Genomic DNA, 25,237 nt, shown 5'->3' on the forward strand with positions numbered 1-25,237 from the left:
CAATAATAATAACAGTGAAATGAGTGAAATTATCAGTGAAGTTTAGTGAAATTTTGGGGGACCACATAAAAATGACTGTTGTTTGTTGGTTATAGGAGGTTATTACCTCCAATAGCAGTGAGTCAGTGACCTAGGTGACCTAAATGGACAACTCAGATAAATCATTTCTTAGGGCGCTCAACCACAATGGCCAATGAGAAGAAATATGGATTAATTTGATGTTCTTCTATATGAACATTTTATTATTATTATTATTTTCACTTGTTCCAAGTTCCTATGTTCATTTCTATTCCATATTCCACAGCTGACAAGAATTAGAAGAATCTGCACATGAAGTCAGAGGACAGACAATGATTTTAGACATGTCAGGTATGTAGGTCTTACACAAACTGAATAATGCCAGCATATCTACTGGAAACTACATTGGAGGTCAAAAGCAAATTTTCTTTCTTTACTTATCTCACACCAGAGAAGGCAATACATTTCACATCACATCTACTCCTTTCTCTGCATAATCGACTTTGGTAAAAAGAGAAAAAAAATTATTAGAGCAGAGGTGGAATGGAGAATGAAAGCAGAATCCAATTTATATTTTACATCTGCTCTTCCAATGTCTTATGGCACAGTATGCTGCAACAGAGCTAATGGATTCTTAGTTTTTGATGCTAGCGTAATAGCCATAGTATGACTATGAACCTTGAAACATTCTTTTTCATTGTTGAAATATGTGCATGGCAAAAGCTTTTCATATCTTGTTTTTAATCCGTCACTGGGTTCAATGTTGAGATTGGATGAGTGCACAGGAGAAGGGTGTTTCCATTTATTTATTCAATCTCTCTGGAAATATTCCTAAACTTGTCTTTCTCTGAGAACTTTGTGAGTCAATTCAAACTATAAACACACAAAGAATTTCTTCTGGTGGTTGGACATTTTTCTCCACCTTTGTGAAAGCCAGAACAAGTTACAAATAACTGTGAAGGGAAAGAAACAAAGAGTTTACATACTTTAAAAAGTAATGGTTTGATGCCATGTTGAGTTTTCAGATATAAGATCATGTAGGTCTCATTCTTGACACTGATTCATTTTCTACAAGCACCATAGATATGATGATAAAATTCTCTTTCATTTGCTTCCAATTGCTATATCTTATTTACCTTATGGAGCAAGGGAGTTGGGCTACTTCATGAAAACGCTAGGCCCACAGCTCTGTTATTATCAGCTGTTAGATGTGTAGAAAGAGACTTGAGAAGACAATCAAATGGTGTCAGTGGTGGGATGATTCACTGGGAACCAGTGTTTTTTAAAGGTCAGGCGGCAGCCTGATTTATTTCCCTTTTCTTGAGTGATAGGTCAGAGTGAATAAGCAGAATAGAAAACCATTGCTGTAATTGCTGTGCAGGAAAGCAATTGTTCATTGGGGCTATTCTTGGGGCACATTTCTTTTCTTCAAATTGACCTTTTCCTGTACTTTTTTCCATTCTGGTTCATTTTTCACCAGTAGTAGCAAATTATAATTATCCCATACAAGTCATCTGCATTTTTTTTTCCTATAGAAATCTCAAAGATTTCTATCAGTCTTTCCTTTTTCTTGAGTCAACTGGAATTCTGTTTGCTTTGCAAGTGGTTAATTATGAATTGGAGTATAATCACAGATATCTCTAATAGCTTTAATCCATAAGAAGCCAAAAGAATAGTATGCAAAATTGAATAATTTCACTAAACCTCAAATTCAGTAATCACACAGCTTGGTGTCATCTACAAACTTGCTGAATTGCATTCAATCCCACTGTTCATGTCGCCAACAAAGATGATAAATAGTGCTTGTCCCAATATAGACCCTGAGGGAACACCACTTATCACTGGTGACCATCAGAACATAGAACCATTGACCACCGCTCTTAGAGTACAACCATCAAGCCATGGTAGAGACGATTTCTAGTCTTACCACTTTCTCTGGAGAGAACCTAGTGAATTTTGTCAAGTTCACTACAGTCCACATTCTGACAATACAAATGAAATACACAAATTAGGATTTATGATGCCATGTGCTGCAAAATTGCTCCCAACCTTTTCTTGCAAGAAATAAATGAGATTGGAGTGAAATGAATATTGTATTCATCATTTGATTAAAACCTCTCACAGCCCATGTAATCCAAATGACTTTATGAATCACTGCCAGTGAGACTGTGGTTTGGAGGTTTGGAGATTTCCAGATTTTATTTATTTATTTTTTAAAAGTCAGAATAAAAGAGAGGATAAATAAAAAATAAAAAGCTTAAAAAAAAAAAAAAATCAAGTCATCACCACACCCATAGATAGCTGTGTTTTGAAAAAAAAATGAAAAAAAAAGAGTATTTCTGCTCTAGAAACAGAAAATGACAGCAACTGGGAATCTGGGAAAATTCCTAACTTACAAAATGTTCACCTTTGTTTTCTTAAAGCAGTTATTGTTAGGAATAAAAAGATAAGCCAAAAGCCTTAAAAGTTAAAATACAACCTACTCTAGAGGTTACTGTGCAGACTGTAACAGGTTACAAAAGCTCTTCAAATTTAACCTACCTTTTCCTGGGTATGAAGATAACTTTTCTGAGGATCTCTGGGGTATTTCATCCTCTTTAACCATGATACTTTTGGAAGTTTTGCTGAAGCTTCCAACATAAAGTTTTCCTAAATATTCTCAGAAATCTTTCAATCTAATGTACATGTACATTAGATTCAAAATTGGAATTCATCTTTTCAGTCAAGGTTTTCGGGACCTCCCATGATTATGCCAGTGTTAATTGAACATATAAGTCTAACGTATAATGGTTGCTAGAGCTTTGAGTTATTTCTATGAAGTTTATCATAATCTCTACGTCCTCCTCAGCATCAGCCACCCAGCTCTGGAGAGCATGAGTAGTGTGCATGTTCATTCAGGATAGCATTGTCAAGACCTTGACCTGACCAGAAGTGATTTGGATTCAAAATCCCCCCCTTCTACCTCCTGGGTGACTTCAGTCTGGCACCTGTATTTTATGTGAAATCTAAGCTGTGCCTTGAATCTCACTGGTATCCCATAACTCATGTCTTTTCATCCACTATTGCAAGAATCTTCATTACTGATTTAACAACAAGTAGGAATTAGGTTACTTCTTCATATTTAGCTAGTCTCGAGTATTCAGACTTACGTGAATTAGCATTCTCAGTGCTAATGGGAATTAATTCATTTCAGAAATCCCTTCAGAACTGTATACTAATCATTAAAGAATAACACTATCAAACAGATGGTCTGGGTTACAGTGATGCTACTGCCACTAGCTTGTTGGGGCGAAAAGTCACTAAATTTTCTCATGTTTCTGGTTTTTGTTTGCAACATACCAGTTTTTTCTCACAATGTATTGAGAGATTTGCCTACTGCTTATGGAAAGATGGCTACTAAGGATTGTTTTATTATTTTTTATTATTTACAATTATTTACATTTACAATGTCTTTTGTTTTTAATAATCATCCTCAGCCAGAAGAGTGTGTCCAGATGGCATGAAAATAATTAAAGAGCACAAGACAATAAAGATAAAAACTTACTTAATTATTTTATTAATAGGGCTTTGGTTGGATTACAAAATGTCGCTGAAATAATAATAACATGAAATAAGAGATTTGTTTCTGTCTTTCATTTTCCAGAGTCAATGATCTGTAACTGCCTGTTAGCTGTTACACAATCATGTCTCTTGGTATGCATTTAATACTTTAAATATGTCCCTGATTATATGAAAGCTTGATTATTCCAACATCTTTCAGGTTCTGCATTATAATCAAGGCTGTGCTAGAAGGATCTGATCTAATGTCAACTGATGTCAAAGGAAAACCCAGCACTAAATCCAGCAGACAATATTCTGGATTTTCTAAGTCAGTGTCAAAATTGGACAGCAGTGAACAACATGGACCTCTCTCATGTCTTTTCTCTAATACCTCATGTTACACTTCAAAGAAAAAATTCTTCAACTTTTATGTTTGCAGAGAGTTATTTGGAAAATTCAAAGCAGGTGTAACTATTCTTATGACAGAGGCAACCTGAAAAATAAAATTTGCTGTTAGTTCAATCCTACTTTTTAACTTCTTGGTAGTGAGTTTCAAATCTTTTCACAATTCACCTTTTGTGTGGTCTGCAGGATAAAATCATGAGGGTTAGTACAGGTATTCAGATACCAAGGTGACTGATAACCTGAGAGATTCCTTAGAATTCCCTGAGCAGGTGAGTGTGTAGATAAGCTAATATTGCATAACTAGATAAACAAGTAGATAGACTGAGTGACTAAGTAAATAGGCAAACTGCAGTAAAGATTATTATGTCACCCTTAATTAAAGATTATTATGACACACCTTAGGTGTGTCATAACCCAAATATAGACTGGACCATCTTGCCTAAGTTTTATTTTTTCACTTTCCAAGGCCTGAGGTACTCTTCTCATTTTATGGACGCCTGCAGCATCAGTGGCTGAGGGGTTATCAGAACAAATCCCACTAGGTTCCTTTTGTGGACAATGAGAGAAATAGGAACTTCACTAACATTGGTCCTCTGACCTAAATTAGACATATGTTTTAGGGCAAACTGAATCACATCTGAGGAGTATCTATTTCTCCCCATCGGATACCAAGCTAAGGTGATCAGTGAAATGGTTATACCGTAGATATGCAGACATATGAGATAAATCCCATCCTTACATGTTCTGACTTTTTGTATTATTTTAGGCTCAATTTTACTAAATCTAGACTGAAAACAAAGACCATGGTAATGAACCCTACGGTATTAGTCACTAAGATATCTTTTTCCTGGAATTAATTGTGTTTGAAATAAAATTTTGTAGTCAAGATCTTACTGCAGGATCCTGTATCCCCTTCCTCCATAATAAATGCTTTCAGTTAGTTATTAGTGTTGTAGCTGATTTTAGAAAAGCCATCTGAAATAGATGAAATATTCTCATCCTTTAAAACGGGGATACCTTTCTGTCACTACACTTCTGTGAGGGTGAAGTGCTTCCATTAACATGAGGCACCAAACAATGCAAAATGAAAGAGATGCTATTTGGTTCCACGTCTTGTGCTTCAGCATGCTCTTAGAGACAATTTCTAATCACATCTGCAACAAGTTGTTTTGAGTTGTTAACATTTTGAAATATTTTATACTGTAAATGAAAATTCTCCTATAGTTTCAAGCTCTAAAAGGTAGATCAAGAATTCTATTTGAAATGGGGATTTTTCCTCAAATAATGTAAATCTGACACTGCTTCTGATTATTTCTCATCAAAAGGCTCATCATCATGTGAGGCCTCTGCTCCAGCTCCTTATCCCCCCTCCCATCCTCCTTCCTATGTCTCTGCATACATTTTAAAATCTAATTTAGGCTCCCAACACTATGTTAAATGTTATCTGTTCCTTTAGATCCTTATTTAACTGTTCTTGTCTTAATTTCATCTCTTGCAATTGTATCTCATTATTCAGGTTATTTCTCAGAAGATTGATTTGAGTATTAAGGGATCATTTACTTTTCCATTATAACAGCCGCTTCAGGTTATATATTCTGACTGTAAAGGGAAAATGTGCTTATCAGGTTTGTCAGCATTTGTGTGAAACAAGACTGGGCTTGTGTTGCAGAGACTTTCATGGCTGGTACAATTTCTGTCTTTGTATTTTCTGTGGATAATCCTGCTGTTGAATCCCTTGCATGCTGAAGTACAGAGGAAAACACTTGACTTTTGTTGCCATTTTGTGGTGTGGATTGAGTATATGCCTGAAATGAAAGGACCTTTCCATCACATGCCAGTATTAAGAGCTGTTGCTTAGGGGAGCAGATGGTTCAGGTGATTGTTAGCTATGGCTTATGTTGCTACTGTTGGGAACAATTATGGCTTTATTTTCTATGTGTTGCATCTTTAAACTTCCAAGAGTTTGCTGGAGGCTGCTGCCATTTTATGTTCATTTCAGATAGTGTATGTTGCAGAAGATTCTCTGCTCTCCACCATGGGGGCTTTTGTTCTTCCTTTCTGTTTGAATTTCCCTTCATACAAATTTGATTACTGACAGAATGAAGCATGAACTGATCTTTGTGCATGTACCATGAATGTCTATGGAGACTCCCAGCCAGGTTTCTGGCTTGAAACTGGCTAAATTCATAACACTCAGTAGCAAACACTGAAGTTCTTTCCCAGTCCAGAGATGAGGACTCAAAAATTATGATGTAAATTTTTACCCTGCTCATGATCACAGAATTGCAGGGGTTGGAAAGGACATCAAAAGATCATCGGGTCCAAGCCCCCTGCCAAAACAGGTTCCTTAGAGCAGGTTGCCCAGGTAGGTGTCCAGACAGGCCTTGAATCTCTCCAAAGATGAATCCACAACCTCCCAGGGCAGCCTGTTCCAGTGCTCTATCACCCTCACCGTGAAGAAGTTCTCTTGCATGTTGGTGAGGAACTTCCTGTGATCCATTTTGTGGCCATTACCCCTTGTCCTGTCTCCACAAACCACTGAAAAGAGGTTAGCCAAATCCCTCCGTTTCCCACACTTAAGGTATTTTTAAGCATTAATAAGATCCCCTTTCAGTCTTTTCTCCAGGCTGAACAGACCCAGGTCCCTCAGCCTTTCTTCACAGGGGAGATGTTTCAGGCCCCCTATCATCTTTGTGGCCCTCTGCTGGACACTTTCCAGGAGATCCCTGTCAGTTTTGTACTGGGGAGCCCAGAATTGGACACAGTACTCCAGGTGAGGCCTGACCAGGGCAGAGCAGAGGGAGAGGGTCACCTCCATTGACTGGCTGACCATGCTTCTTTTAATGCACGTCAGGATCCCATTGGCCTTCTTGGCCACCAGGGCACACTGCTGGCTCATGGTCAACCTTTTGTCCAGCAGGACCCCCAGGTCCTTCCCTCCAGCAGGTCATCCCCCAGCCTGTACTGATATATGCAGTTGTTCCTTCCCCCATGCAGGACTCTACACTTGTTCTTGTTCTTGTTAAACTTCATTTGGTTTCTTCCTGCCCAGCTCTCCAGCCTGCCCAGGTCTTACTGAATGACAGCACAGCCTTCTGGTGTGTTGGTCACTCCTCCCAGCTTTGTATAATTCTACATTATACATCCTGTATAATGAGGAACACTATTCATCATCAAGGTCGTTGATGAAGATGTTGAACAAGACCAGACCCAGCACTGCCCCCCCATGAACACCGCCAGTCACAGATCTCCAGACGGACCCTGTGCCGCTGATCACCACCCTCTGAGCTTAGCCAGTCAGCTAGTCTGCCAGTTCTCAACCCACCTTACTGTCCACTCCTCTATCCTATTTTCTTAGCTTTGCTAGCAGGATGTCATGGGAGACAGTATCAAAAGCCTTGCTAAAATCAAAGTAGACGGCACCCACTGCTCTACCCCCATCTACCCAGCTGGTGATGCCATCATAGAAGGCAACGAGGTTAGTTGAGCACAATTTCCCCTTGGTGAATCCACACTGACTACTCCTCATAACGTTTCTTCCAATTGCTTGAAGATTGCATCCAGAACAAGCTTTTTCCGTCACCCTTCCAGGAACAGAGGTGAGAATGACTGGCCTGTAGTTTCCCAGATCATCCTTCTTGCCCTTCTTGGAGACCGGGGTGACATTGGCTACGCTCCAGTCTTCAGGCACCTTTCCTGTTCTCCAAGACCTTTCAAAGATGATAGAGAGAGCAGTTCAGCAATCACCTCTGCCGGTTCCCTCAGCACAAGTGGATGCATCCGATTAGGGCCCAGGGATTTGTGTGCCTTGATCCCACTCAGATGCTCCCAAACCACATCCTCCTCAAACAAAGGGGAGCTCTCCATTTACCAGACTCTTTCTGCTCCCTCCAGGGTGCAGGAGTCGAGGGGGGAGTCTTTGAAGCAAAGACTGAAGCAAAGAAGGCGGTCAGTGTCATTCATCTCCAGGTGGGCTTTAGCCTTCCTCGTCGCATCCCTGCAGGCCCTGACAACACTGCTATACTCCTCCCAAGGGGCCAGGCCCTTCTTACACATTCCATATACCTTCTTCCTTTTGATCTTGTTGATGAGCTCCTTGCTCATCCACACAGGCCTCCTGCCCATCTTCCCCGATTTCCTACTGCTAGGGATGCACAGATCCTGAGCTTGGAAGAAGTGCTGTTTAAATGTTGCCCAGCTTTCACAAGCACCCTTACCTTCTAGCAATAAAGCCCATGAGATACTCCCAAATAGGGGCTGGAAGAGGCTGAAGTTGGCTCTCCAAGAGTCCACGGCAGCAATCCTACTTTTTGCCTTACTTCTTCCAACAAGTTCCATCTTGAATTCCACCATCTCATGATCACTGCATCCCAATCTGCACCCAACCTTATGTCGTGGTTCCGCTCGAGTGGGCAGCCGAGCTCCACCACAGCCACTCTCTCACTCCCCTCCTCAAAGAGGAACAGGGAGAAAATAAGATGAAAAGGGCTCAAAGTTTGAGATAAGGACAAGAAGATCACGCAGTAATTATTGTAATGGGCAAAACAGACTTGGCATAGGGAGATAGTAAGATTTATTGCTTATTACTAACAAGCTAGAGAAGTGAGAAACAAAGGAAAGAAAACAAAAGCACTTTCCCCCCCCATCCACCCTCTTCTACCTCCCCCCCCCCCCCCGAGCGGCACAGAGGAACGGGGAAATGGGGGTTATGGTCAGTCTACAGCACTTCTTCTCTGCCGCTCCTTCTCAGTCACTCTTGTCCCCTGTGCTGTGGGGTCTCTCCCACGGGGTACAGTCCTTGATGAACTGATCCGGTGTGGGCTTCCCACAGGCAGCAGCTCTTCCAGAACTGCTCCAGATATGGGTCCGTACCACGGGGTCCATCCCTCAGGAGAAAACTGCTCCAACCTGGGTCCCCCACTGGCAGCAGCTCCTGCTATGTCACCTGCTCCTGCGTGGTCTCCTCTGCACGGGCTACAGGTCCGGCCAGGAATCTGCTCCGACAGGGGTCTTCCACAGGCGGCAGCCTCCAACGGTGCAGGTCCACCTGCTCCACTGTGCTCTTCTCCACAGGCTGCAGCATGGAATCCTGCTCCACTGTGGCTCTCCATGGGCTGCAGGGAGACATCCTGCTTCACCATGGTCCTTACCACAGGCTGCAGGGGACTTCTGCTCTGGCTCCTGGAGCACCTCTCCCCCTCCTTCTTCACTGACCTTGGCGCCTGCAAGGCTGTTCCTCACTCCTCTCACTCTCCCAGCTTCTGTTAGGTGCAGCATTTTTTTCCCTGTCTTAAATATGCTCTCACAGAGGCGCAAAACAACATCGCTTATTGGCTCGGCTCTGGTCAGCAGTGGGGCCCTTACCAAACATGGGGCAGCTTCTAGATCCTTCTCACAGAAACCACCCCTATGGCCCCCTGCTACCAAAACCTTGCCACGTAAACCCACTACACCTTCACATCCCTAACAAACCCATCCTCATTGGTAAGAACAAGGTCCAGAAGCACCCCCGCCTCGTCAGCTCCTCCACTACCTGTGTCAGAAAATTATCTTAAATGCATTGTAGGAACAATTTGGACTGTGAATTGCTTACCCAACAGATGCTTGGATAATTAAAGTCCCCCATGAGAACCAGAGTCCGGGATCGTGAGGCTATTTCCAGCTGCTTGTAGAAGGCCTCATTGACTTCCTCCTCCTGATCTGGTGACCAGTAGTACACCCTCACAACAGTGTCACCCATAGCCATGGGGTATCATACTCATGAGGTATGATACTATGATACCCCTCTGTCACATCTAACTCCCACTCATTCCCCCTTCAAACCTAGTTTAAAGTCCTTGTAATCACTCCAGAGAGCTTGCTCCCCAATATACTTGTTCCCCACTTGCTGAGTCAGAGTCCGTCAGCAGCCCACATACCTAGCTTCTGAAAGGTCTGCCCAAGATCAAAATACTCAAAGCCTTGGTCTAGACACTACACCCTCAGCCAGTCATTTGCCTGTCCCATTCTCCTCCTCCTTTCTGGGTCACAGTCACCCATTGGGAGGACAGAGCAGAACACTACCTGTGCCCCCGATCCCTTCAACATCCTTCCCAGGGATGCAAAGTCCTTTTTAATATTACTCATTTTCCTTTTTCCAACTTCCCAGGACCCAGCCTGAATGACAATAAGAGGATAGTAGTCCTCTGTTTTAATGAGCTGTAGCAGAACCTTCCTTCTAGATATGAGTAGGGGCCATTTCTGTGAATTATCAGTAGATCTTGCCTATCCATCACTGTGTACTCAACAGAATAGAAAGAAAAAGAAGAAACATATGTCTGAGACAATTAATAATCCCAATATCAACATCAAGCATTCTTGTACTCACTTTACTATTTAAAACTTTTTTGTATGTCACAAGGTTAGAGTATACTTTGCTCCTTGTACATAACAAAAAATACCTTACAGTTTGCATAACTCTGGGAGGTAAGAAGGCGTTGCTATCCTTGAATTACAGAGGAAAAGCTTAAACATATTGAAGATAGATGGTATGTATAATTAGGGAGAGTGTCAGGAATAGAAAAAAGAAATGTACCTGGACTCTGATTCTTGGGTCCCAAAAGACCTCTCATGAATGCCTTTCTTATTCCTCAATTCAAGAAGGGAGTGGAAAGTGGAATATGCTGAGCAGAAGTGATAATGGGGCTTTAGTGATAATAAAGTGATAATTTCCCATTGTAGGAAATATATTTGGAAAACAGATCGTTTCCAAGCCTGGTGATTTCTTCACACACACACCCCCCCCACACACAAAAAAAAATATTTAAAAATAATTATTCCTCCTTTTTGCTTGAAATTCCCTTGGTTCAAATATGCAAACTCAGGAGCGGCACACCACTTTCTTCTTGGTGCCACCCTTTGGGTAAAAAATGGCTTTAGATAACTTGTGTGAAGGCTGTGAAGGCCTCACATGCCATGTTTGCCCTTTCCATCCCTCCTAGCTGCAAAGGTAACATCTCTGGCACGTGCTCCAGGAAGACAACACACCTTTCTGGAGAGGTTATCTGGGTGGCAAACAAGAGCCTCAGCGCCCCCCCCCCCCCCCCCCAGCAAGGAGTCCTTGATCACTAAGACTCTTCACTCTTTTTTTGTAGTACTGGTTTTGATGCAGTGCCCTGTCCAGCCCTACTCCCTATGCTTCGTACCTCCCTCGACCTTGACATGCTTCTTGAGGCCTGGGTTCTGACTGCTGTCCTGACCCTCATCCTCTTCCTGCCCGAAAGCCTTGAATCTATTACCCAGGGACACCATGGACATTGGTGGCACCATGGGTGTTGGGGGCAGACGCCTCCTTCTGCTTTGAAGAGATGAGGATCCAGCCCCTTTCCTCTAGTGGCTGGTCAAGCCCTCTGTCCCACAGGTGAGCAGCTGGATCAGCTACTACCCTTTTCAGAGACTTAGGAGGGGGCTGCTGGGCTTTTGTAGGGTTCATACCTCCTATCTGTCTCCCTCAGAGATTTCCAGGAGCCCCTCAGGCTGACGATTTGTTGCTGCAGCCCAGCCATCTGCTCAAGCAGTTCCTTAAGCAGGGCACACCTGTACCCAGGGCATTGTTTGCCTTTATACCCTCAGGGGTTTGTTTGGCTGCTGCCACCCCTGGCTCCACCCGCACCCCTTCAGCGTCCACCACTGCACAAGCACAACTCCTGCCTGCTCCAGGGTGTGGGGGCTGGGGCTGCGCCTCTGACCAAACGGCTTCTACACCGCATTATTGGTGGTGGTTTTAAGGGCTGGCTCCATCCACTTCCCTGCAAGGAACCCTCGCTACAATATATCTCGCTATTATATATCTCACTGGTTATTCTAAGCCATTTTTCAAGGAACTTGTTGAATGTTGTTAGTATGCTGTGCAACCTTCTAGTTTAGCCATTTTTCTAAGAACTAGGAGAAAGGGGTTTGTGGGGGTTCGGTTTTACTCTAGTGTGGGATTTCAGGGGAGGGCCCCCAAAAAGGTAAACAGAACCAACTTTGAGTGTACTGTTATGCCACTGACAGTGCTGTTATGCCACTGGCCCCTCTTAGCTGAACAGAGGATAACTTCATTAACTTACTAGCAAGAAAACAAAGGCTTTGGCCTAGCCAGTACAAGGCCTCATGGCCTTGCAACAGTTTTGCAGCAGCACTGAGATGTTTACCTTTCTGAGCTGTAGGTAAAATGATATATAAAAATATTCAGGGCCTTTGAACTGTACAAGGGAGTGGATCCACAAAGCTGGAGCTGCAGACAGACAAATTTCATGGGATTCACCTCAGCCTCACCCCTGGGGCCATCAGTCCCTGCCCCAGTGACACTGCATCAGGGCCAGGCTACAGCTCCCCACAACCCTACTCAGCCATTGGCCCACATGCAGGCCCATGGACACCCTCAGCCCATCCCCAATAGCAAAGAGGTGCCTGATGGCCCCTGGCGGTGCAGGCATTCCCCACAGGTCTCAGCACCTCCAGGCTTGGGATGTCAACAGTGTACACAGTGCCACAGCAAGACCCACTCTGGCCTTAACTGGAAAGCTGATCACTGCTTGTGTGGTCCTCATGTCCCACAGGAGTCTGGTTTTAATGCTGGTTTTAGATGAGTGATTGCTTGGGAGCAGCTGACACTTGCAAAACTAAGCACAGAAGATCTTGTTAATGACTTGTCATTATTGTTCCCTCTTACTTTATGGGAGTGGGGAAAACAAACATTTACTTATCTTCACAAAGAAGGCCCCAGAAGTCTTCCCTGGCCTGGGGCAATGACATTGATTAATCACAGGGCGTTAAATTGAAGCAATTTGAAGGAGTGTGTTTACCCTGTAGATGCATTTGGAAATCCACTGAATAGGGAATGTGAGATATCTGGAGGGGAATGGCAAAGTGCAGAAAAGAGTTTGCCAATGTACATCTCGCTTGTCAATTACTTACAAGACCTAACTGTGCTGCAAGCAGGTCATGCCTGTGCAGGGCTGGAAATACCAACAGCAGAACAGTGGCTTGGAGGGCTCCCTGTACTGCAGTGCTACAAGATTTGGCCTAGAGTTAGCCGTGGTGGGACAATGCCAGAAGATGTCCCTGAAGTAGATGAGGCCAAAACACAAGGCTTTCTAAAGCTACAGGTTATCTTGTGAAGGCTCCAATTAGCTCATTTGCTACTAATCTAGTGTTTTCTCAGAGAATGTTCCCATGTATAATAAGCCCTACTGGTGTTGGATGCAAAATGTCAGGAGCTTTAAAGTACAAACTGAACACGATTCTCAGATTAAAAGTCATTTACTACTGTGTCACAAAAAAAGGAAGAGAAGGAAGTGCCCACAGGTAGCTGTGGATAAAAAGGTACAAATAGGCTGATCTACAGTGGGAGCATGGCAGGTTTAACAGACAAGATTTTGTAACTTTTGATCAATTTGTGTCAAAGACTGTAATTTCTCTCATTCTAAATTGAGCATTAAGAAATTGTAATGTTGCTGTATAAACATATCTAAGGAACAGAAATCTATTTTTCCATCAAGTGGGGAAAAAGATCATAAATGGGGCTTGCTTGGCACAGCAGCAATGCCAAACAACTTCACTGCAACACACGTCACTGCCTCTTGAATCAAATGAGTTTAGCTAATCCCTAATTTGGGAGGGACAGGAACATTTAGTAGAATTTTCAATCATTTATTCTGTACAAGAAAAAAAAAAGGGCACTTTTTTTTTTTTTTTTCCTCCACCATGAAAGGACTGTCTTTGTTAGTTGGAAGATATTTCTAAACCAGTGATGTAGTAGGGAAAACCTCTGTCCTGAACTCAGAAATGCAGTTTATGTCTTAAATTGCCCATTCAAAATCTTTTGAGAGATAAATACCTGGAGACATTAGCTACTTTTGGATCTGAGTTTTTCTTCCTTCCATTAGTACACTGATTCTTTATTGTTATCTAGTTTATTAAGAAAAACAAACCTTACAAATAATTTTATAAAACTACTGTCATTTAAATAGTAGATTGAAACAGCACCTCAGGAGCTATGCTGTTCTCTTGGGTGTAAAGAGACATTCAGGCATCTATTTAAAACCATACCTTGTGCTCAGTTCAGAGCTGTTCCTAGTAATCAGCTGCATCTGCATTCATATGTACAACATACGGCATTTAACTATTAGATTTAAACTGTTACAGCTATGTTACTGAGATGAGCTCCTGAGATTGTTTCCACCTTGTGGCAAATGAGAGATATGCAGGTTTCAGAGCATAGCTCCACACCAGAATCAGATATGTCTTCTGTTAAACCAGTCACAGAATCACAGAATCACAGAATTTTCTAGGTTGGAAGAGACCTCAAGGTCATCGAGTCCAACCTCCAACCTAACGCTAACAGCCGTCCTTCTTACTCAAAAGTTATACTTTATACTGCTGTTTGTACTGAGTCATAATCTAATAAATAATAAATACATAAGCCTTTTTGGTGTGACTAATGCAATAATGACCCAGGATGAAAGTATTATTTTTAACTAATAATGGTCAAAGTAAACTAACCCATCAAATCTGTGGATACTAAACCTTTTCACAAATCCAGCAGAACCCATTTAGTGCCTTGTGAGCTGGGATGTGTATTTAGGACCAGTTCTAGTGGGGTTTAGCTACCTAAATAATCATATCTAATATTGGTTTAGATACCCAGCTATATCCAAAAGAAACTGCACAACTAAAGGACATGGGCAGTAAAACAAACTCACTTTGCCTTCTCATTGCCAACCCAGAAAGGCAGGACGCACCATATGTCTCGTGTCCTGTCTGCCAGGACCATGCAAATACTTTAGATGCAGCTATTCAAAACAGAGTTAGACATCTCTGTTGTCTGAAACACACTCTCTGGGAAAAGCTGTTTCTGCAGAAGAAAGGAAAGAACACTTCTAAGAAAACAGTTCTAAAGATGCTCCCTTAATGGCCCCATGAACAGTGAATTCATGACAAACCTTTAATGGGGGCAGAGAAGGGTAGGAGAGGTGATGTGCATGATACTTGCCATTTCAGAATAGCTAATTACTTAAAAATTGGAGAAGTACTTTCTGAAAACCTTGTGTCAGGTGCTAAAGGTCTGGAAACAACTGGAATTTAAATATTTTCCTCAGAGGATTTAATTTCTTTGCTACTGAAAAATTCTTAATTCCTGAGATACCAGATTCTCTCATCTACCCCATAGGGACCATTATTACCTTATTTGGGGGAAAGTCAGGTATCTGCTTCAGCATTAGATCTACAACAATTGACTTTTATTTTTTTAAAGTATTTGTTTGGTTCTGTATTTTTTAAATTATTATTGTATTATACACTGAATATACATATACATGTATAGTGTGTCCCTAAAATATCTATATTGTGATTTTATATACAGCGTACACCTATACATGCAGTATTCATATATAGTATGTGTATAAAAAGAAAAGGAGAGAGTGCTGTATAGTAATGATTGTGTATGTACTAATCATGATGCTATTGTTTACAGTCCACTTTGATTTGTATTTGTGGACACATTCTTGGGAATTTCTTCTCTTGACTGGCTTTCTTAACATATGAGATAAAGAAACTCTAAATTCCTTAGACTTCAAAATCAACATCCGCAAAGTTAAAAAAACAAACAAAACAAATCAAAACAAACGGGGTGGGAAGTGGGGTCATTGAAGATCACATTAAGTGCATTTATATCAACATTAGACCAGATTTCCATCTCTAAACAGACTAGACCAGATATAGAATATACCTATTCTATTAGGTATTTTATATATGTTTATATATGTGTGTATAATGTATGCACACACATATATGTATATTCTGATCATTAGAGACCTTCCTCAACTGCCTCAACTCTTCAAAAACAAGTGTGACCTTGCAATGCCAGCTCCTTCAGCTCCCTTATGTTCATTTGAAACAAAACAATGAGAATAGTACGTGTCAGAGTAACAGAGGATGTGACTGGATGCTCCAATTTACACATATCTCTTGGCTGTTGCATGTCTATTCTACAGTTTGTGCAGGCTGTTGATTGACACTTCAATGTTTTCTCAGAATGTAAAATCAGTAAATGGATGTTAAAATAAATCAGATATTAATATTTGAGTGAAACAAATTGAACTGTTGTGTGGCTTGTAAACCTCAGAGAATTGATGTCGATCCACTTGAAATGGTGCTTTGTCCATAGTATCCCCTGTCCTGTTTTTTAAGATGTATTGAGATTTGCATTGAAGAGGACTTCTAATGGGAAAATTACTTGAATCGCCAGCCCAGAAGCAGCACCAAGGATTAGTTAAAATGATGGAGGCAGATCTTATCTAGAAGAGATCTATCTAGTGTGAATATATTAAAATACGACTATGTGACCACGTGTTGTCACTGTACCAAAAATATCAGTCACTGGTCTAGACTGGAGTGTGGCCAGAAGCAAGAAAGTGGCTGGTATTGTGACCAAAAATTTTACTCATATTATCAATGTGATAAATCTGATCTTAGAGGAGCTGGCCTGAGTTGTGTTACAGAGGTACCTACCCTGCTCCCTACCTCTACCCCTCCAGTTGAGACTTTTCACTTGGCTTTCTTAGCTAAAAAATTGAGTGGGACACATTCATGCCTTTGCCAATACAGGAAGCTACCAGGGCTGTGTTCTTTCCTGGACTGTGTTGCAGTGTGTCTCTGGGCACTCTCTTTTCACATCTGTGAAATGAAAGCAATGTTTGCACAGCTTCTGAGAGGTTTGATACTCTGCAGGTGAAAAGTGCAGTGCTGTCAAATATTGTGATTATGCAGTAACATTTATGCTTCTGGAGCAAAGGCTACATAAAAATTTAGAGCCCTACAGTTACAATACAAGGTAATACATATAAAACAGAATGAATATAAACCACTTGTTTGGCTGCTAGATAGAACCCTTGCTAATATAGCAGTTTAGATAATCCAAATATCCCCTTTGGACAGAAACCAAGAATATTTTGTTTGATATTTTTCTGCAGAACTGAATGTTGGACTATTAAAATAATTATTTTTTAATGAAATCTGATTACATTTATATTTTTTACAAAACAAAACAAAAAAAGTACATGTTTCTAGTATTGTTTTCTGATGTTCATATTTTAAACCCTTGTCTGTTTGGCAGCTGAAAAGAGGAAAGAACCAAAAGATTACCCTGCGAATAAAGTAAGAACTGAAGAACTGAGAAGGATTCATTCTTAATAGTACTTGGCAAATCAATTATAGCTGCTTTATCTACCTGAAAAATAAATTAATAAATAAGACTAAACAATATTTAACTATCTCACAAAAAATATGTCGTGGTTTAACCCGGCTGGCAGCTAAACACCACGCAGCCGTTCGCTCACCCTCCCCCCTCCCTCTCTGGGACGGGGGAGAGAAATGGAAAGTGAAGCTCGTGAGTTGAGATGAAGACAGTTTAATAAGACAGGAAAATAATAATAATAATAATAATAATAATAATAATACAATGATGATAATAGTACTACTACTAATAATATGTACAAACAAGTGATGCACAATGCAATTGCTCACCACCCGCTGACCGATGCCCAGCCTAACCCCGAGCAGTCCGGCCCCCTCCCCCCGGCTAGCCACCCCTATATATTGTTTAGCATGACGTCAGATGGTATGGAATACCCCTTTGGCTAGTTTGGGTCACCTGTCCTGGGTCTGTCCCCTCCCAGCTCTTACTGCACCCCCCCCAGCCTGCCCGTTGGCAGGACAGAGCAAAGGCTGAGATGTCCTTGGCTTAGTATAAGCACTGCTCTGCAACAATTAAAGCATCGGGGTGTTATCAGCACTCTTCTCATTCTAAGCCAAAACACAGCATTCCACCAGCTACTAGGAAGAAAATTAATTCTGTGCTAACTGAAACCAGGACATCTATCCACCCCTTATTCCATACCATTTATGTCATGCTCAGGTTACACTCTTTTCCATACATTCTAATTAGTCACCTATAGTAATCATGGTAGTGATAACATACAGTATAATATACTATTTAACATGGTGCAATTCAGTTCATGGGCTATTCTCACCCAGTATTAAATCTCCTTGAGGTACACACCGGACCTCTCCGTTCTTTTGCATCACCCACCAAGTATATCCAGGTCCCTGAGCGAAAACAATTCCACGAATAGGTTTGCCTTTTCCTGAGGCAGGAGTAGCCCAGACTGTTTTACCCAGCATATTTTTTACATGCACTACAGGAACTTTATCCCCATCTACAGTACGTAACAGGTTTGATTGGGCAGGTCCAGCTCGGTTGGTAGATCCCCTAGTATTGACTAACCAGGTGGCCTTTGCCAAATGCGTATCCCAGTTTTTGAACGTCCCAGCGCCCATTGCTTTCAAGGTAGTCTTTAACAGGCCATTGTATCGTTCAACTTTCCCGGAGGCTGGTGCATGATAGGGGATGTGATACACCCATTCAATACCATGTTCTTTGGCCCAAGTGTCTATAAGGTTGTTTCGGAAGTGAGTCCCATTGTCTGATTCTATTCTTTCTGGGGTGCCATGTCGCCATAGGACTTGCTTTTCAAGGCCCAGGATGGTGTTCCGGGCGGTAGCATGAGGCACAGGATATGTTTCCAGCCATCCGGTGGTTGCTTCCACCATTGTAAGTACGTGGCGCTTGCCATTGCGAGTTTGAGGGAGTGTGATGTAATCAATCTGCCAGGCCTCTCCATATTTATATTTCAGCCATCGTCCTCCATACCAAAGAGGCTTTGACCGTTTGGCTTGCTTGATTGCAGCACATGTTTCACAGTCATGAATAACCTGTGCTATAGCGTCCATGGTCAAGTCCACCCCTCGATCACGAGCCCATCTGTATGTTGCATCTCTACCTTGATGGCCTGAGGTGTCATGGGCCCATCGGGCTATAAATAATTCACCTTTATGCTGCCAATCCAGGTCCACCTGAGCTACTTCAATCTTAGCAGCCTGATCCACCTGCTGGTTGTTTTGATGTTCTTCAGTAGCCCGATTCTTGGGCACATGAGCATCTACGTGGCGTACTTTCACAGCCAGGTTCTCTACCCGAGCAGCAATATCTTGCCACAATGCAGCAGCCCAGATAGGTTTGCCCCTACGCTGCCAGTTGTTTTGCTTCCATTGCTGTAACCATCCCCACAGGGCATTTGCTACCATCCATGAATCGGTGTAGAGATAGAGAACTGGCCATTTTTCTCGTTCAGCAATGTCTAAAGCCAGCTGAATGGCTTTCACTTCTGCAAACTGACTCGATTCACCTTCTCCCTCAGCAGCTTCTGCAACTCGTCGCGTAGGACTCCATACAGCAGCCTTCCATCTCCGATGCTTCCCCACAATACGACAGGACCCATCAGTGAACAGGGCATATTTCTTTTCATTCTCTGGCAACTGGTTGTACAGTGGGGCTTCTTCAGCACGACCCACCTCCTCCTCTGATGATATCCCAAAGTATTTGCCTTCTGGCCAGTCCATGATCACTTCCAATATTCCTGGGCGACTGGGGTTTCCTATTCGAGCCCGCTGAGTAATCAGTGCAACCCACTTGCTCCATGTAGCATCAGTTGCATGATGCGTAGAGGGGACCCTTCCCTTGAACATCCAGCCTAGTACCGGTAATCGGGGTGCTAGGAGGAGCTGCGCTTCAGTACCGACCACCTCCGAAGCAGATCGAACTCCTTCATATGCTGCCAATATCTCCTTTTCAGTTGGAGTATAGCGGGCCTCAGATCCTCTGTATCCCCGACTCCAAAACCCCAGAGGCCGACCTCGAGTTTCCCCAGGTTCTTTCTGCCAGAGGCTCCAGGTGGGGCCGTTCTCCCCGGCTGCAGTGTAGAGCACATTCTTTACATCTGGTCCTGTTCGAACTGGCCCAAGGGCTACTGCATGGACTATTTCCTGCTTGATTTGTTCAAAGGCTTGTCGTTGTTCAGGGCCCCATTCAAACTCATTCTTCTTACGAGTTACTTGGTAGAGTGGGTTTACAATCAGACTGTAATTTGGGATGTGCATTCTCCAAAACCCCACAACACCGAGGAAAGTCTGTGTTTCTTTTTTGTTAGTTGGTGGAGACATAGCTGTTATTTTGTTGATCACATCCATTGGGATTTGACGACGTCCATCTTGCCATTTTATTCCTAAAAACTGGATCTCCCGTGCAGGTCCTTTGACTTTATTTTGTTTTATGGCAAAACCGGCTTTCAGAAGGATTTGGACTATTTTCTTCCCTTTCTCGAAAACTTCCTCTGCTGTGTCACCCCACACAATAATGTCATCGATGTACTGCAGGTGTTCAGGAGCTTCCCCCTGCTCTAGTGCAGACTGGATCAGCCCATGGCAAATGGTAGGGCTGTGTTTCCACCCCTGGGGCAGCCTATTCCAAGTATATTGGACTCCCCTCCAAGTGAAGGCAAATTGTGGCCTGCACTCTGCTGCTAGAGGGATGGAGAAAAATGCATTAGCGATATCAATTGTGGCGTACCACTTGGCTGCCTTCGATTCAAGTTCATACTGAAGTTCCAGCATGTCCGGCACTGCAGCACTCAGTGGTGGCGTGACTTCGTTCAGGCCGCGATAGTCCACTGTTAGTCTCCACTCGCCATTAGACTTTCGCACTGGCCATATGGGACTATTGAAAGGTGAATGAGTCTTGCTGATCACTCCTTGGCTCTCCAATTGACGAATTAGCTTATGGATGGGAATCAGGGAGTCTCGGTTGGTGCGATATTGCCGCCGGTGCACAGTTGTGGTAGCAATTGGCACTTGCTGTTCTTCGACCCTCAGCAACCCCACAACAGAGGGGTCCTCTGAGAGACCAGGCAAGGTAGATAATTGTTTAATGCCCTCTGTCTCTAAGGCAGCAATACCAAAAGCCCACCGGAACCCTTTTGGGTCCTTGCAGTATCCTCTTCTAAGATAGTCTATGCCAAGGATACATGGAGCATCCGGACCAGTCACAATGCGGTGCTTTTCCCACTCATTCCCAGTCAGACTCACTTCAGCCTCCAATACAGTCAACTGCTGAGATCCCCCTGTCACTCCACAAATATAGATGGGCTCTGGTCCTTTATAGCTCGATGGCATTATAGTACATTGTGCACCGGTGTCTACTAAAGCCTTATACTTCTGTGCGCGTGATGTGCCAGGCCATCGAATCCACACAGTCCAATAAACTCGATTGTCCCTTTCCTCCCCCTGGCTGGAGGCAGGGCCCCCCTAATCCTGGTCAGAATCTTCCTCGTTTCTGTGTTTGAAGGACTGTCTGCTGGAAGTTGGAGCAGCAAACTTTTCGGAGAATCCCTTTTTCCTGATTGTTTTCTTTTGCAACTCACGTACCCGTGCCTCTAGGGTCGCGGTAGATTTTCCATCCCACTTTCTCATGTCCTCTCCATGGTCTCGTAAGTAAAACCACAGGGTGGCACGGGGTGAGTACCCACCATATCGTCTTCCTTGTGTGGGTGAACGCCTACCCCTGACAGCTGAGACACTGCTTTGTACAGGTGCGAAGGAGAATAATCTCTCTTCAAGTTGGTGAACCTTTTCAGAAAGTTTCTCCCAAGTGTTCTCCTTTGGTCGGTGGGCACTGGTTGGTTCAGGTGGGGAGGACAATAGATTCTCTTCAAGTTGGTGAACCTTTTCAGAAAGTTTCTCCACAGCTGAGACGCAGGCCTGTAAGGAAGAGGAGAGACTTTCTTCGTACTGCCGGAGTTGTTTAGCCGCTTCACCCACTGTGGGTTCCTCATCCTCTTTCCAGGCCATTATTGCCAATGAGCTGGCATATGATGATGGTGCACTCCGTACAAACTTCCGCCACATGGGTCGTGTACACTTGACTTCATCTGGATCTGTGGATGTTTGTTTGAGGTCTGGATCCTCATAAATCACTTCCCGTACGGCTAATTCCCTCAGGTACTGGATTCCCTTCTCCATAGTGGTCCACTTGCCTGGTAGACATAAAATATCTTCCTTGAAGGGATACCTTTCCCTCACAGCTGAGAGGAGACGCCTCCAGAGGCTGGTGGGTCGTGCTCCATCTGCAATTGCTTTGTCAATGCCGGCGTCTCGAGCAAGGGATCCCAGCCGCTTGGCTTCCCTGCCGTCTAATTCCACACAATTGGCTCCAGAGTCCCAGCACCGGAGCAGCCAGGTGACAAGCTGCTCACCTATACAGCGACCAAAATCTTTTCGCACATCTCGTAGCTCGCGCTCGTTTAGGCTTCGGGTAGTTACTGTTGCTCTTTCGGCATCCTCATCTTCCTCCTCCTGAATCCTTGACGGCCCAGCGTCGTCATCATCTTCGTCATCTCTATACTTAGTTTTGGCAGAAGCCTTACCTGGATTGGCAGAAGACTCTCTGCGTTCTAAACGACTTGAATTTCTATACCATATTTTCACTTTCTCTACAGGGGCAGCTTGCACTGCTACTGCTCGTTTCTCTGACTTTGTTACAGGGTCTGCCACAGGGGTTGGAATGCCCTCTGCAGGGTCAACTTGCACTGCTACAGCTCGTTTCTCTGACACGGCCACAGGAGCTGGAGCGGCTACAGGAGCTGGAGTTGGAGCTGGAGCAGTTGCAGGAGCTGGGACTGGAGCAGCAGTAGGAGCTGGAGCTGGAGCGGCTTCAGGAGCTGGAGCTGGAGCGGCTTCAGGAGCTGGGACTGGAGCAGTTGCAGGAACTGGGACTGGAGTAGCGGCCGGAGCTGGAACTGGAGCGACTGCAGGAACTGGGACTGGAGCAGCTGCAGGAGCTGGAGCAGCTTCAGGAGCTGGGACTGGAGCAGTTGCAGGAGCTGGAGCTGGAGCGGCTGCAGGAGCTGGGACTGGAGCGGCTGCAGGAGCTGGGACTGGAGCGGCTGCAGGAGCTGGGACTGGAGCGGCTGCAGGAGCTGGGACTGGAGCGGCTGCAGGAGCTGGGACTGGAGCGGCTGCAGGAACTGGGACTGGAGCGGCTGCAGGAACTGGGACTGGAGCAGCTGCAGGAACTGGGACTGGAGCAGCTTCAGGAGCTGGGACTGGAGCGGCTGCAGGAGCTGGGACTGGAGCGGCTGCAGGAGCTGGGACTGGAGCGGCTGCAGGAGCTGGGACTGGAGCGGCTGCAGGAGCTGGGACTGGAGCGGCTGCAGAATCCACCGTAGGGGTCACAGTGGCCGTTGGATCTGTCACAGGGTTTGGAGTGGCCGCAGGGTCTGTCACTAAGTTGACAGCAGTATCAATGGCAGCTCGATAGGCATGAGCCAGGCCCCAGCACGTTACAATGATTTGTGTTACTTTGGAACTGCCAGAATCATTACACCTTTTTTTCAAGCATTCTGCCAGTTTTTGAGGATTTTGCCATTGTTCAGGGGTGAATTTCCAACACACTGGGGGTGCCAACTGCTCTAGATGCCTGCCCATATCCACCCATACTCCCTGCCACCCACAACTATACTGCCTCCGGGCAGATCTCCGGATGAGCTTCCTAAGTAGTTGTTTAACTTTAAGCAGAACTTGAAGTGCATTCAGGAGGCAGAACAACAGGACTATGCTGGTCTGAGTATCCCAAGGATATTCAATATCTTGGAGAGCTATTGTAATAAACTCGGAGGATAAGAGGGTGGTGAAGGAGGAAGGGAGAGTGATCAAGGAGGGTACAGGGGTGGTGAAGGAGAAAGGGAGAGTGATTAAGTAAGAAAAATTATCTTCCCCTTTCCCCTCCACAGATTGACTCCCTAATGGAAAAAGGCAACAGATACAATTGCTAATAGTTTCCAAAATACAGTTTCCAAAGTATAGAATCGAAGATGTTACTGAGTACAAATACCAGGTTAGAGTCATGGCCAGATATTTCATCATCTCATAAGCCACTGATACAACACACAGTACCATAACGGTCTGAAACCAGGGCCCGGAGAGGATAAACAACATGACAGAGAGCACATACGGAAAATAACGTGCTATAATACTCAATTTGGAAAACAGGCGCAGCACAGTTGAGATTAAAGCAATCAGCATTATGACAAGTGACTATTAAGCAGGTCTAATACTTATACCAATTTTAGTTTAACACACTCTGGTCAGATCTGCCGTTATCTCAACCTTTCGAGCCCCACGTTGGGCGCCAAAAAGACTGTCGTGGTTTAACCCGGCTGGCAGCTAAACACCACGCAGCCGTTCGCTCACCCTCCCCCCTCCCTCTCTGGGACGGGGGAGAGAAATGGAAAGTGAAGCTCGTGAGTTGAGATGAAGACAGTTTAATAAGACAGGAAAATAATAATAATAATAATAATAATAATAATAATACAATGATGATAATAGTACTACTACTAATAATATGTACAAACAAGTGATGCACAATGCAATTGCTCACCACCCGCTGACCGATGCCCAGCCTAACCCCGAGCAGTCCGGCCCCCTCCCCCCGGCTAGCCACCCCTATATATTGTTTAGCATGACGTCAGATGGTATGGAATACCCCTTTGGCTAGTTTGGGTCACCTGTCCTGGGTCTGTCCCCTCCCAGCTCTTACTGCACCCCCCCCAGCCTGCCCGTTGGCAGGACAGAGCAAAGGCTGAGATGTCCTTGGCTTAGTATAAGCACTGCTCTGCAACAATTAAAGCATCGGGGTGTTATCAGCACTCTTCTCATTCTAAGCCAAAACACAGCATTCCACCAGCTACTAGGAAGAAAATTAATTCTGTGCTAACTGAAACCAGGACAAAATATTGGGAAAAATAAGCACACATCTTTTTGAAATTTCTCAATTAAAACACGTCAAAGTGTTATTATAATCATTATTTAGGGGGAAGGTATTCTTCAATTTTAAACAATCTGTTCCTGCATATCTCTTCTAGTTTTGAGTAAACCTCCTAAACGCAGAGGGGCAGGTGGCTTTTATTAGTGTTCATCTTTCCACAACAGTAGTGATGTAAAGGAATCTCAGGTGTTGTAAAGTCATAAATGTGACCACTCAGCTGCTAACACTTTCCTGTAATTTGCATCTTCACATTCCTAAGACCTTGCTGTCTATTAGAGCAATGACATTTTATGCTCATTTTAGATGTAGTATGTTAAAGAGGAAATGTATGTGTTGTACATCTTCATAAGAATTGTTTGCTTAATTTCTTCTTTTTGCCTTACCCCATACGAGTAATTGAAGATATGAAAACAAAAAAGCAGTTCTTTGTTTATGGCAGACATCGTTAATGTATATTTTTCTCTTTTACATTTTCTTTCTGATCTTCCAGTATGCATAGCAATTTGCCTACTAATTCATTTAAGGCCGTTCTTG

The 25,237-nt window shown here is 43.6% G+C and overlaps 1 long non-coding RNA gene across 1 annotated transcript in view; it reads left to right on the forward strand.

Moving 5' to 3' along the window:
• The first annotated feature begins 310 nt into the window (after positions 1–310).
• The window catches only part of LOC311433308, a 52,708-nt gene continuing 27,781 nt past the window's right edge, over positions 311–25,237 (forward strand). The window contains exon 1 of the long non-coding RNA XR_014690666.1: positions 311–369. This is a non-coding gene — a long non-coding RNA (uncharacterized lncRNA). The remainder of the gene's footprint in view (positions 370–25,237) is intronic.

Source organism: Aythya ferina (genome assembly GCF_964211825.1).
Source record: "Aythya ferina genome assembly, chromosome: 3".
Lineage (NCBI taxonomy): Eukaryota > Metazoa > Chordata > Aves > Anseriformes > Anatidae > Aythya > Aythya ferina.